At 39.9% G+C, this 13,400-nt stretch overlaps 1 protein-coding gene across 3 annotated transcripts in view; it reads left to right on the top strand.

Annotated features, from left to right (window-relative positions):
• Positions 1-13,400, top strand: part of PTPN11 (protein tyrosine phosphatase non-receptor type 11) — a 71,729-nt gene that overhangs the window by 2,844 nt on the left and 55,485 nt on the right. The window lies entirely within an intron of this gene.

The following is a 13,400-nucleotide window of genomic DNA, read 5'->3' as shown; positions in this document are numbered from 1 at the left end:
TTGATACAATATTTTCCCTCTTTTTTATTTAGTTGTTTGTTTTATTATTGAAATTTGAGAGTTCTTAATTCTAGATACTAGTCCTTTATCAGAATTGCAAATATTTTATTTTAGTCTGTGGCATGTCTTTTCTTTCTTTCTTTTTTTTAACTAAAAGTTCAAAGTTTTAGTCTGAATTTTTCTGTCTTTTCATTTTTTTAACAATGTCTTTTAAAGAACAGAGATTTTTAATTTGGACGAAGTCCAGTTTACCAATTTTTTTTAATGGATAATGCTTTTGGTGTCATTCCTAAGAAGTCTTTGCTTAACCCAAGGTCTCAAATGTTTTCTCCAAGTTTTATAGTTTTAGGTTTCTGATCCACTTTGAGTTAATTTTTGTGTATGGTATGAGGTGTAGATACATATTCTCTTTTTGACATTTGGATGTCCAATTGTTTCAGCAAGATTTGTTGAAAAGACCCTCCTTCTTTATTGAATTTGCACCTTTGTTGAAAATCAGTTGTCCGTTTATATGTGGGTCCATTTCTGGACTTTTTCTGTTCCACTGATCCGTTTGTCTATCCTTTTCTTAGTACCACATGGTCTTGATTATTGGAGCTTTATAACAAGTCTTGAAATCAGATAGTGTTAGTCTTCCACCTTTATTCTTCTTTTTCAAATTATTTTTAACCTCAGTATTCATTCATTCAACCAGTAGTTATTGAACCAGGCAGGATAAAAAGCAGTAAGATGGGCAAAGATTGCTGTTCTTATGGCTGAGAGATTAGACAAACACATGAATAAATAAGACAATTTTAGGTAATAAGCTGTAACTGCTGGGAGGGAAAAAAACCAAATGGGGAGAATGTGTTTTTTTTTTTTTTTAAGATTTTATTGGGGAAGGGGAACAGGACTTTATTGGGGAACAGTGTACTTCCAGGCCTTTTTTTTTTTTCCTAGTCAAGTTGTTGTCCTTTCAATCTTAGTTGTGGAGGGCGCAGCTCAGCTCCAGGTCCAGTTGCTGTTTTCTAGTTGCAGGGGGCACAGCCCACCATCCCTTGCGGGACTCGAGGAATCGAATTGGCAACCTTGTGGTTGAGAGCCCACTGGCCCATGTGGGAATCGAACTGGCTGTCTTCGGAGTTAGGAGCATGGAGCTCCAAGAATGTGGTTAGTTTTGATAAGGGATTTAGGAAAAGTCTCTGAAGAGGTGATCATGTGAGCCAACTCCTGAATGACAAGTACTATTGTGAGTTTTGTTTTGCTTCATTATCAAAATAATTATTTTTGGTTCATGTGTTAGGGTTTAGCTTTTGTGTGCATTCGGTAATTAAAATGTCAGTGTGTTCAGTGTACTCATACTTCTCTACCTCATCGGGAGGGAAAGGAAGGCATTTAATTAAATGACATTTCTCCAGGTAATTGAGCGGTGGGAGTACTGAATTTAGATTTTGAGATTGCTCGTCTGCCTTCCTCTGCCTTGTTCAGCTGGCAAAGCTGGCTGTATTTTCCGTCTTCCTTCAGCCGATGGCACATCCTTTACATTTGCTTTTGTTCCTCTGAAAGACACTGTGCGGTGTCTTGAGCTGAGAGGAGAGGCAACCCCTCCCCCTGCTTCTGAGACTCTTGGCTTTTGGTTTATCTATGACAGGTCAAGTACATTTTGTCCCAGGCTCTCCCTGGTGGCCATGTTTGTTTATCTCCTGTGGGAGTAAATAAACTTGCCTTGCTGAAAAATGACAGTTCTATGTCTTTGCAGTTGAAACTGGGATGTCTTTATTAATGTCATGTCCCAATGTCAGCTTGGGTTTTTGGCCAGAGCTGCTCAAGTGCAGGGGCCACGGCTAAGGTTACTTACCCTTCTCGCACATGGTCAATGTGGAGACTGTTAGTGAGTCGCATCAAGATCCTGGAAAAACAGAGCCGACTCGTGTTTGTATTTGTTTCTCTGCAGAACAATAGCGGACACTGTGCTTATTCCTCTTTCCCTTGGGGAGCGCAGACAGCGCTTGCCTTTCAATGCTGACCTTTTCAAGGAAAGGAAAGGCAAATAAGGAAAGGAAAGGCTGATAGGAAAAAAAAATGGGTTTGTTTGCAGGATGGTGTTGGAGGAGAACTCTAGGGATACTCTGGGCCGCCAGAAAGACGGACAAGTGGGTCCCAGAGCAAATTAAGCCTGAAACATCCCTGGAGGCAAACATGACAAAACTGAAGCCATCCGACTTCCGGGACCTCGTGAGAAAGCAGGGCTTTTGGGACAAGACAATAATGCTGGGAAAAATAGAAGGCAGCAGGGAAGGAGGAGGCCCAGATGTGAGAGGATGGGCTCCCTAAAAGAAGCCATAGACACGCGCCTACAGGAGCCGAGCAGGGCTGCTGAGGACAGGGCGTTGTGGACATCAGTCATTTCACAGGGTCGCCAGGAGTTGGCGTCCACTCAACAACACGTGATACACAAAGGCGAATACTGATGTTTGACAGGTTCTGTGGGAGTTATAGACTGCCACCAAGGGTTTGAGACCCCTGAAATGGATTCAAACATCCCAAAATGCTGCCCAGTTCATTACTGAGTGTCGGAAGCTTGTGTGCATTCAGCAGACTGGTGTGTTCAATGGTCCTTGGCAACACTGAAATATGAAAGATGCTGTTCGTGTTTGCAAAGAGCATTGAATTTAGAGAGGGAGACAGACTTGTACGCCAGCCTCAAATGAGTTTGATGAAGGTAGTACAAACTGAAATGGAAATCTGTCATTATAGAATGTACTGTTTATATATATGCTCGTACCTGATACACACATATGTACACATCTGTCTATGTCTGTTTATACACACATGCGATATGTTTATTTAAAAGATAATGGGCTATAGAGCCACCTCTTCATCATCCCATCGACACTCTCGTAATGGAACATGGATCCATTCAAGAACTGTTTACGGTGAGATTGCTAGGTACCAGGCAACGTGCTGAGGCATTGGGTGTTCCTGGTTTTAGGAAGCAGCAGGTGTGAAAGCGCTGCTGTGGGGGAAGTTTCTGGACTGCTTGAAGAACAGAAGGGAGCATGAGGGGGCGCTCTGGGACTGGGGGTGTCGGGGGGACTAGAACACCCAGGGATGTGGAAGGCCCTCAGGGCCATGGAGAGGAGTTGGGGTTGTATTTTTAAGAGCAGCGCCAAACCATAGAAGGACGTGATCAGGGCAGTGGCATGAGCTGATCTGTTTAAAAATATCCCTCTGGCTCCTGTGAAGGAAGGATAGTCGGAGTCAGGCATGGAGTCAGCGAGAGCAAACAAGCGAGGGAACGCTCTGAACTAGGGTAGAAGCCATTCATGGAAAGACTTTTGGAGGCAGTTTCCTTCTATTGCCGTGTCATCAGGGCACAGATGCTGACCGATGAAACTCCATGAGAAGGTAGTGATTTATAAGGACATAGGTATCCACTACCATGAAAAAGCTGCCAGAACGTTTTTCTAGCCTCTGTTACTTAGAATGCTTGTCCCTATCGACTGCCCCTTCTCCATGACTTATCCTTTTCCTATAGAATATTAAAATTTAATTAGAAAATGGAAAATTCTTATAATCTGCAGAAAGTACCAAACCATAAACTTTTTCCCCAAGGACAAAGATAATGATTTTTCTGGAGCAGAGGGATAACCCAGTATCATTTTACATTTAGGCAATAAACTGAAATTAGACTTTGGATCCCCAGTTTAAACTCCCTTTTTAGCATAGCCGCCTTGAGAATAAGTTCCTAAAACTGTTGGCCGGCTTGACTTTCCCCACATCACGGGGGAAAGGAAAGGGGTGCATAGATAAAACAAAATATTCAGCATCAGTGTATTCTCTTTTTGGTTCATCAGCACTTTTTTTTAAGACTCACTTGACATAAGTCAGTTCCTAGCCTCAGAGAGCTAAGCCTTTGCAGAATTTGCGTTCACCAGTGAGAGAATTCGATTTCTGGTGTGACTTCCTGGCAAATAGTTTGGCTTGCAGGCAGGGTTCTGTCTTTCGTTTCTTCCGGCCCCCTCAGCACAGGGCTCATGTGTTTGAGACATTTATTTTGTTTTTGACATTGACTTGAGGCTCTTCACAAGTGTTTGTTGTTGTTTGTGGTGGTGATGGTGGGGTGTGTGTGTGTGTGTGTGTGTGTGTTTGTGTGTGTGTGCGCGCACATTTTCAGCTTTTTCTATGAAATGAGTGGTACCCACCTGGACCATGTTATGACCTGACGTCCTTAGTGAATAATAGACAATGCCCAGAGCGTGACTGATTAGAAGAGATTGTCAGGGGCTGGCAGGTTTGCAGATACTAAGAATGAGCAAGAGGAGGACACTTTTCTGCCCCTTTCCTCCCCCATGTGACTTTTTCTCTGCGTCCCTCCTTTCCCCCTCCTGTCCGTATTTTATCCTCCCTGGTTTTTCTTCACCTCCCTCAAATTCATTCATTCAACAGCCATTCATCAAATGCCTACTGTATACATGGGAGCGACTGTTTCTTCTCATCCTGTCTGGACCCACTATATTAATCACCTTGTTGATAAATTCAGGTGGGATCATGCTAATTTGCCTTTCCCCCTCCTTTTAGGTAATATAGGTGCATCTACATAACTTTTTTGTGTGTGAAGTAACCTCCACTGTTTGCATTCTTACTGGGGGCGGGGGCGGGCTTAGAGATGTATGGCCTTGGTTCCCAATGTTACAAGTTTATAATCCTTGAGGCCAGCCCTATAACATAATATTAATTCTGTTAATTCCATTGCTCTTTACCCTCACTAAGCTCTCGGGTTGAATGAGCTCTAACTGTTGCTGTTAATGACAAGCATACTGTAAATCACAGAATTGTCGGTGATTGGACACAAATATTACACATATAATTGGGAAAGAGTTTTTGGTAATTACAAATGCTTTTTGAAGAAAATAGCTAAGGAAGGAGAGTTTACAGTATATCAAAATTCAAGTACCTGGGTTCTGGAGAAAAACATTTAATTTCTAATTATGTGCTCTTTGAAATAATGTAGGGACAGCCCCTGAGCCGTGAAGTTAAGTTTATGACAAGGCCGTGTAACACAAATGACACTTACGTCAAAATGGCCTGTGTGAAACTAACATAATTACGCAGGAGAAGAATCTTGCCTGCATATCTTCCACTACTAATAATAATGATAACAACAGTGATAACAAATGTTTACTAAGCCCTTCCTTATCCTGTCCAGCCTTTGTGCTAAGTGCTGGTTACTGAGCTTTCCCTGTAAACATCGCTCACCTCTGTTCACTCTGAATAACATGATAGGTATAATTATAAGTCATAGATGGAATAATAGAGTTTATTTAATAAAGGGGTAGAGAGACCGCCACCTGCCCGATCTCCTGTTGCCAGTATACCTAATGGGTCTTGGTGGTCTTTAGCTAGCCTCACCTCCAGCAATTGTCATTTCTGGTACTCAGTCAATTCTTACACCGTGTGTGGTGCTGAGGAGGAGATATTCCCCTATCTGTGTGCTATGGCAGTCATTTTAATCAGAATTTCCAAAGTGAATGTCTTGGGCACCTGTGCATAAGCCAAAACTTGTCCCAAAGGCTCTTTCCTCATGCATTTGGAAACACCAGATTTTTTAACCAAGAGCCTTAGCCAGCTGACGTCTGTGCCTCTTCCTGACCGTGCGTGTGGGAGTCATCTTTGACAGCCTTCTGTGACACCACCTAGGTCAGACGGGGGACCGTGGATGTGGGAGGGAGCAGTGATGGAAGCTCACCCCAGCGCTGCCCTCTTCCTTCCCTTTCAGCCACAAGTGTTTCCTAAGGCATAACGTGTTAGCCTGTTGCTAGGCGCTGGAGGTACACGTTGGGGAAGAAATAGGTAGCTTCTCTGCCCTGTCACAGAGCTGCCAGGCTAGTCTGCAACCTGGCAATTGTAGAAATGTGTGATTAGAACCGTGTTGGCATCACCCACAGGGAGTATGTGGTTCATTGAGAAGGTCGGATCTGAATGTGGAGAAAAGCAAGTGCAAAAGCCACATGTGATACATTTGAAGTAGACAGAGAGGTCACCAGAACACGAGAGTCAAGTAGGGGCCACACCTCGCAGGGTCTTGTTAACATCAGTGACTATTGTATTTTATTCTGACTGAAAACTAAATTTCTAGTTCCAAAGGTGAAACTCTGCAGACTGGTCTGTGCTAAGCATTTTATGTGTATTAGTTTATTAGTTTATTTCTGTCTCACAACAATACTGAGAGTTAAGTATTTTCTAAGCATAGCAAACATAGCAAGAAACCCAGAAGCCATAAAAGAAAAATCTGATAAATTTAATCAGGCCCAGATTCGTTTCTGTTGGGGGGGGGGAACCCATCACAAACAGAGTAAAACGGGAATAAAGCTAAGTCACATATTTGTCACGCATAGAATAAAGAGTTATTTTTTGGTTGTATTAAGAGCTCCTCTAAGTCAGTAAGAAAAAAACATCTAAAAAAATGAGCAATGACAAACGGGCAACTCACAGAAAAGAAAAAAAAAGTGGTCTGAAAACATGAAAAAGTGCTTAGTTTCACATAGAAATGCAAACTAGAATGGTACAATTTTCCGTTAATCAGATAGACAAAGATGAAAAAGTTTGTTAATATATGTACTATTGGCAAAAGTGAGAGAAAACAGGGACTTTCACACTCAGTTTGTGGAAGTTGAAACTGGTCCTTTTTTTTAGTGCAATTTGGCAAATTTGTCAAAGTAAAAAAAAAAACTTGACAAAGCAATTTTATTTCTAAAAATTTAATTTATACATGTGCTTATAAAAGTGTGTAAAGATGGTTGTAAAGGATATATTCTCCTGCATTATTTGTAATAACAAAAACTTAGAAATAGTATCAATGTCCTAGAATAGGGAATAAATTATGAATGGACTATTGTGTAGCAGTAAGGCTAAAAAGAATATACTGATATTGAAAGATCTTCAGGTCCAAGTAAGTGAAAAAAATAGGAAGATTCTGTGTGGATGTGTATTTTACACAGGCGGGCATGGAGGCAGTAGTGTGTTTGCACATATGCACACGTAGATAAGTAAGTATATGTGTATGCATGAGACATTTCTTGAAAGATTAAGAAACTGCTAACTATAGTTCTGAAGAGTGCAACTGGGAGCCCGAGAGAAGCTTAGGCCTTTTCTTTTGAATTTTATACCTATCTGTGCTATTACAATACATGAATTAAAAAGATTTTAGAAAGTGTGTGTTTTTGTTCTCAGCAAGATCCAAAAGGACATTGACTCTATAAAAAAAATTAGAGGAGCCCAAAGTAGCTGGCTAAGATAAGGAAAGATTAAATGGGGATGAAAATCAGGATAACCGAATAAAAAGATCTTGATGGAAGCAGTAAATATTGCGCTCGAGGCTGCCGTCACCGTGGTAGCGCACAAACCTGAGAAATTCTTTTAGAACCTATTTTTAAAAAAGAGATGACAGTGATGGCAGTAAGGGAACAGATCAGCAAATAGATAGTGGGGCCCAGGCTGGATGACCAGTGTTTAAGAACGAAGCAACTGCCGAGCCTGCAGTATTTCATTTAATGAAGACTAATAATGGAGTAAGATGTTGGGAGAGAACAACAACCTTTCACCTTCCATAAGGGGGAGGTAAAATTATTTTCCTTTTATTCATTTCATTAACCTGATAATTGTAGGTTCAAGGGTATTTTTGAAATACTACAATATAACCATCATTTTATTTTAATAATAATTAGAATCTTATTAGAATTAGGAGTAGGGTGCAGTTTTTGCTTTACAAAGGTGATTACTGTGTTATTTGGTACATAGATAATTATAGTGTTCTATCTTCATTATGGGTTGTTGATTTGTTTTAATAGAGAACAAACTCACACTGTTAGGACTGATAGGTTTGGTTTCAACTCTAGCATAATATTTTATAACTATATGTAATGTGTTTTTATATATACAAGATGTATGTATTTTTTTTAAGACATGTTCATTCTTTATGCTTGTCGAAAACAGTTTTTCAGGGGGTATGTAAGAAGGCTTGTATTTTTGTTCTATTGGTCACCTTTGTCCTTACACTTTTGGAATGTGCTTAGTCTTCTGTCTTATCTAATTTTTATTGTGTGACTTGTATCAGATTTTTTCTTTATCCTTTAACACCCATCCATTGCCTGTGGCCTGTACAAGTTCTTCTCTCTTTACCTTTTCCTTTTCCCATTTTCTAGTTGCAGGATTTCTACTTACGATATATAACCGTGTTCATTAGTTTTCTACCCTCATTTGCATCTTCATTTTAGTCTTAACACATACTTTTATAGATTCTTAAATGCTCACCATCAATTATTTTGTGGATGTGGCTTGTTATCATTTGGTTAGATGAAGCTTGTCCTCTAGTAGATAAGTTAGGAAAGGCTGACAAGTACAACATTCCTTTAGTTCTTGTACGTTGAAACCTGTTTTTTTATATCTTTGATAGTTGAAGGATAATTTGGCTGCATATAAAATTCTTGGTTTACACTTTCGTTCATGAAGCTTTTAAAAAACGCTGGTCCACTTGTCAACTTGCTGTGTGTGCTGGCTTTGAAAAGTCTGGTGCTAGCCTAATTTGTTTCCTGTAGTAACTTATTTAATTGTTTTTCCTGGAGGCCTTGAGGATTTTTTTCCCTTTCTCTTGAAGTCTAATAGTTTCATTAGATTATGTGTCAGGATGATTGTTCTGGGTTAATTTCCCCAGGAAATATGTAGATTCACATCAGGGCTGGGATTCGAACCAAAGCAGTCTGGCTCCAGAGTCCATGCTCTTACCAGGAAGGCTTTGCCACCACATGCCACATACGATTCCCAGCCTTGTCACCTCAAGGGGTCTCTCTTTCTCTCTTTCTTTAAACTATAAACCTAATATTCTGAAAAGAAAAATGTTTCCAAAACTGTATTATGTAATAGTTCCCCCCCTTTTTTTCCCCTTGGTAGAGGAAGATGTATATGCCACTCAGCTTCAGACTACCCCACCAAGTAACAATTGTTTTGCAGCCAAAAGCAAAAGGGATTTGACATTTTAATTAGCTGATATAGGTAGACAAATTGAGGGTTAATGTAAGATTTCCATTGTACTTTTTGAAAAGTTATAAATAACTGGAAGCTTTCTGTTAACTCATTTCTGATTCCCTAGGGCTGTGGGGACCTAGGTGGGAACCATAAATCAAAGAAGCTGTGGACAAGATTTAAAAATAATGGATAGTGTAAGTGATCGTACTGAATGCAAATGTGTTGGATGCTGGAGTGATATGATAGGTATCATATAAGTGGAGGTTCAGTTTTCCCTGGGTGAAATTCTGTCTTCTCACAAGCTCTCCGAGGGAGTAAAAAGCAAATTAATAAATTTTTTTCCTTTTGATATCAGCCTTGTGATTTTTCTGTAGGACAATCAGAATGATGTTTAGATCCCCCCCCCCCAAACTCTAGTAAGATGCCATAAGAAAACTTAAAAGTAAAATAAATTTCAGTTAATATAAACAATAGGGATGTCAATAGACAACATCTGGATTCTTGTTTTTTCTGATTTCTTGTCAGAATCAGTTTTATATTTATTATTCTGGTTGTCAATAATAATGTCTGACATTTAGTGCTTAGTAGGTACGAGATACTTAGACGACTGAGCGTCTCAAATTTAACACGTACAGAATCCAACATTTGTTTTTCCTTTCCATATCCCTTCCATATTTCCATGCACAGTACTTCCATCCTTCTAGTTGACTAGGCCAAAAACCTAGGAGTCGTTGCTACTTTTTTTCTTTCTTTCCCATCCCAGGTGTAATTGATTAGGAAATTCCATTGTCTGCGCTTAAAAGATTCCGAGTTGGGCTATTACTACTACTGCTGCCACCGTGGTCCTTGTGTCATTTCTCGCCTGGTTTATCACAGTAGCTTTCTTAACCCATATGTGTGCTTTCCTTGCACACTAACTTGAAAGATGATTTAAAATTTTAAGTCAGATCATGTCACTCCCCTGCCTAAAACCCTCCCCAAAAATAAAGGCTGAAGATTTACGGGGACCTCGAGGCCATACATCATTGACTTTTTATTATCTCATTGGCCTCATGTCCTGTCCCTTACCCGTTCTGTTCCAGTCACACTGGTCTCTTGCGTACCTGGGCATATCAAATACAGTCCGCCCCTGCGCCCTTGATCTTGCTCCTTCCCTTACCTCGTATGCCTGTCTCCTGTATATCTGCACATTGCTGCCTCACTTCTGCCAGGTCTGATCCAATGTTACTTTAGCGCTGAGGCCCTGCCCAGCCACCCTATCTAAATAACATCTACCTCACTCTGTCTCTGTTCCCTTCTCACTGCTTTATTCCTCTTTGTGGCATTTATCACCATCTGGCATTTTATTTATTTTTATACTATTCTTTATTGTCTGTCTCCTCCATCATAAAGAAAGCTTCTTGAGGACAGGGATGTTATTCTATTAACTGTGGTGTTCTCAGTGCCTAGATGCCTTGCCTGGGATAGGGCTTAGTGTTTACTGAACGAATGAATGTAATAAGCTTTCTCTTTTATTATCACAGTTCATGCTTTAAAAAAAGCTTTAATGAGACATAATTCACATGCCATACATTTCACCCATTTAAAGTACATAGTTCAGTGGTTTTTAATATATCCACATACTGCAAGGATCAGTACGATTGTAGGACATTTTCTTTATCTCAAAAAGAAACCCTGTACCTGTTAGCTATCCTCCTCTCCCTTTAAGTAAGCACTAATCTACTTTCTGTTTCTATGGACTCGCTTATTCTGGACATTTCGTATCAATGGGATCATGTGACATGTGGCTTCTTGTGTCTGCCTTATTTAGCATGTTTTTGAGGTTCACCCAAATTGTAGCATTTATCAGTACTTCATTCCTCTTAATGGCTGAATAATGTTCAATTGTATGGATTCTCATTTCATTCTTTGTTTTTTTCCAATTTTTATTGGGGGGATATTGGGGAACAGTGTGTTTTTCCAGGACCCATCAGCTCCAAGTCAAGTCGTTGTTTTCAATCTAGTTGTGGAGGGCACAGCACACTGGCCTATGTGGGAATCGAACCAGTGACCTTGGTGTTATGAGCACTGCACTCTAACCAACTGAGCCAACGGGACTCCACTCATTTTATTCTTAAAATGAACCTAAGAAGTATCATTTCCATTTTGCAGATGAGAAAATCTGAGGTGGAAAGAACTTGCCCAGGTCCCAGAGCTAGTAAGTGGTAGAGCTCAGGTGTACACATACCGGTAGGTCTGTGTGATCGGAGCTCTAATCAGAACGCTGTCGGACTCTGTCCTTAACACACGGTTTATGACAGCGGTCCCTTCTCCCTTGCGCTGTCTTTCTGCTTCACTGCTGTAAAACACTTTAATTGGGCCAATATTTGTTGAGCAGTCTCTTAAAAGTTCATTTGATTGTCAGTCCCAGGACTCCACTTTTAATATTGACTTAATGTTCCCGGGAGCATTGAATTAGCCTCTAAAGGTCCAGGATAATTTGACTTTAGAGATGACTCTTCTTCCCACAAATGGTGACTTGGAATTCATGAGGGAAATCTTGCTGGAAACTAGAGGAATTTTTTTTTTTTCCCCTCATGAAACGTTGTTTTAATGGGTCTCACAATTCTGGGACAGATTTTTTTGTCGTGTTGTTTCCATTAAAAGTACTGATTTTAAAAACTGCCATACAAAAAAAATAAACCAAATGGTCCACAAAATATTCTCCTTTCTTTCTGAAGGTATAAGGATGCATTGTAATCGTTAACCAGTCTTTTACTATTAAACTTAAATGGCCAATTGAGACGAACAGTTCTGAGACTGCTAGAGAGGAATTTGTTGAAGCAGATGCTACCCACGGTGGATTTCATTATTAGTGTGTTTTTAAAACTTTTTATTTTGAAATAATTTCAAATTTACACAAATGTTGCAAGAGTAGTACAAAGAACTGTTTACTTTTCACCCAGATATATCAGTTAACGTTCTACCACATATGCCTCCCCCCACACACAGTATATATAATTTTATTCTGAACTGTTTGAGAGGCAGTTACAGACATGATGCCTTATCACTCCAAAATACTTCCGTGTGTTTTTCCTAAAAACCAGGCCACTCACACACATAATCACAGTACCCTCAGCAAAATCAGGGAAATTTACATTATGATAGTGCCATCATTGAATTCCTATCCCTCTTTCAAATTGTTTCTTTACTGTCCTTTATAGCAAAAGGCAAAACAAGTAACAAAAGCCCTTCTCTTCCCTTTGTCTCTCTTCCCTGTGGTCCATGATACATACAGTACAGAAAGCATCATGCGTTGTATTACTTGTGTCTTGCTACTGGCATGTAATCTGTATAGTTCTTTGATAACCCCCCTCCCTGCCCCCGCTTTCACGGTTTTCACAAATTTTGAAGTGTTCATGCCACTTAGTTGAATGTCACTCACTTAGGGTTTGTCTGATGTTCCTCATAATTAGATTAGGCAGTGCATTTTGGCAGGCGTATCACAGAAATAACACTGTTCTTCTCAGCGCATGACGTCAGGAGGCACATGATGTCAGTTTCACCCATAACTGGTCATGTTCACTTTCACCAGTTGGTTAAGATAGTATCTGTCAAATTCTCCGGTGTGAACTTCAGTTAGTAGTGTTTGCTTGTTAAGTAAAAAGTAATTACTAAGCATTTTCTGGAGAGGTGCTTTGAGTTGCTGTCAATATGCTGTCCTCCCTGAAATGGTCACCCACTAGGTTTACCATCCATTGATGATTCTTGCCAGAACTACTAATATGCTTGTTACCAAATGGTGATTTTCTGTTATTTTTTTTCTATAATTATTATATGTGATTCTTTGTGATTCTCCTGGAGAGGGCTTTCCCTTTCTCCTCATGCGTTTTTTTTTTTTTTTTTTCAATTGTGGTTAAATGTACATAACACAAAATCATTTTAACCGTATTTAAGTGTGCAGTTCTGTGACATTAATTCCATTCACATTGTTGGCAGCCACCACCACCATCCGTCTCAAGAACATTTCCATCTTCCCAACTGACACTGTCCCCATAAACAATAACTCTCCTTTCCCCCTTCTCCCCCACCCTGGCAACCACCATTCCGTTATCTGTCTCTATGAATTTGACTACTCCAGGTGCCTCAGCTAAGTAGGATCATATAGTATTTGCCCTTTTGTGACGGGTGTATTTCACTTAGCATAATGTCTTTAAGGTTCACCCATGTTGTAGCACGTGACAGGATTTCCTTTTTAAGACTGAATAATATTCTATCAATGTGTATAATCATGTTTTGTTTCTTCATTCAAATGTTGATGGACACTTGGGTTACTTTTACCTTTTGGCTATTATGGATAATGCTGCTATGAACGTGGGTGTGCAAATGTCTGAGTCCTTGCTTTCAGTTCTTTTGGG

The sequence above is a fragment of the Rhinolophus sinicus genome, linkage group LG16 (assembly GCF_036562045.2).
Source record: "Rhinolophus sinicus isolate RSC01 linkage group LG16, ASM3656204v1, whole genome shotgun sequence".
NCBI classification, from domain to species: Eukaryota; Metazoa; Chordata; class Mammalia; order Chiroptera; family Rhinolophidae; genus Rhinolophus; species Rhinolophus sinicus.
Note: the sequence above shows the minus strand (reverse complement) of the source record. Positions and strands in the feature narration are given on the sequence as shown.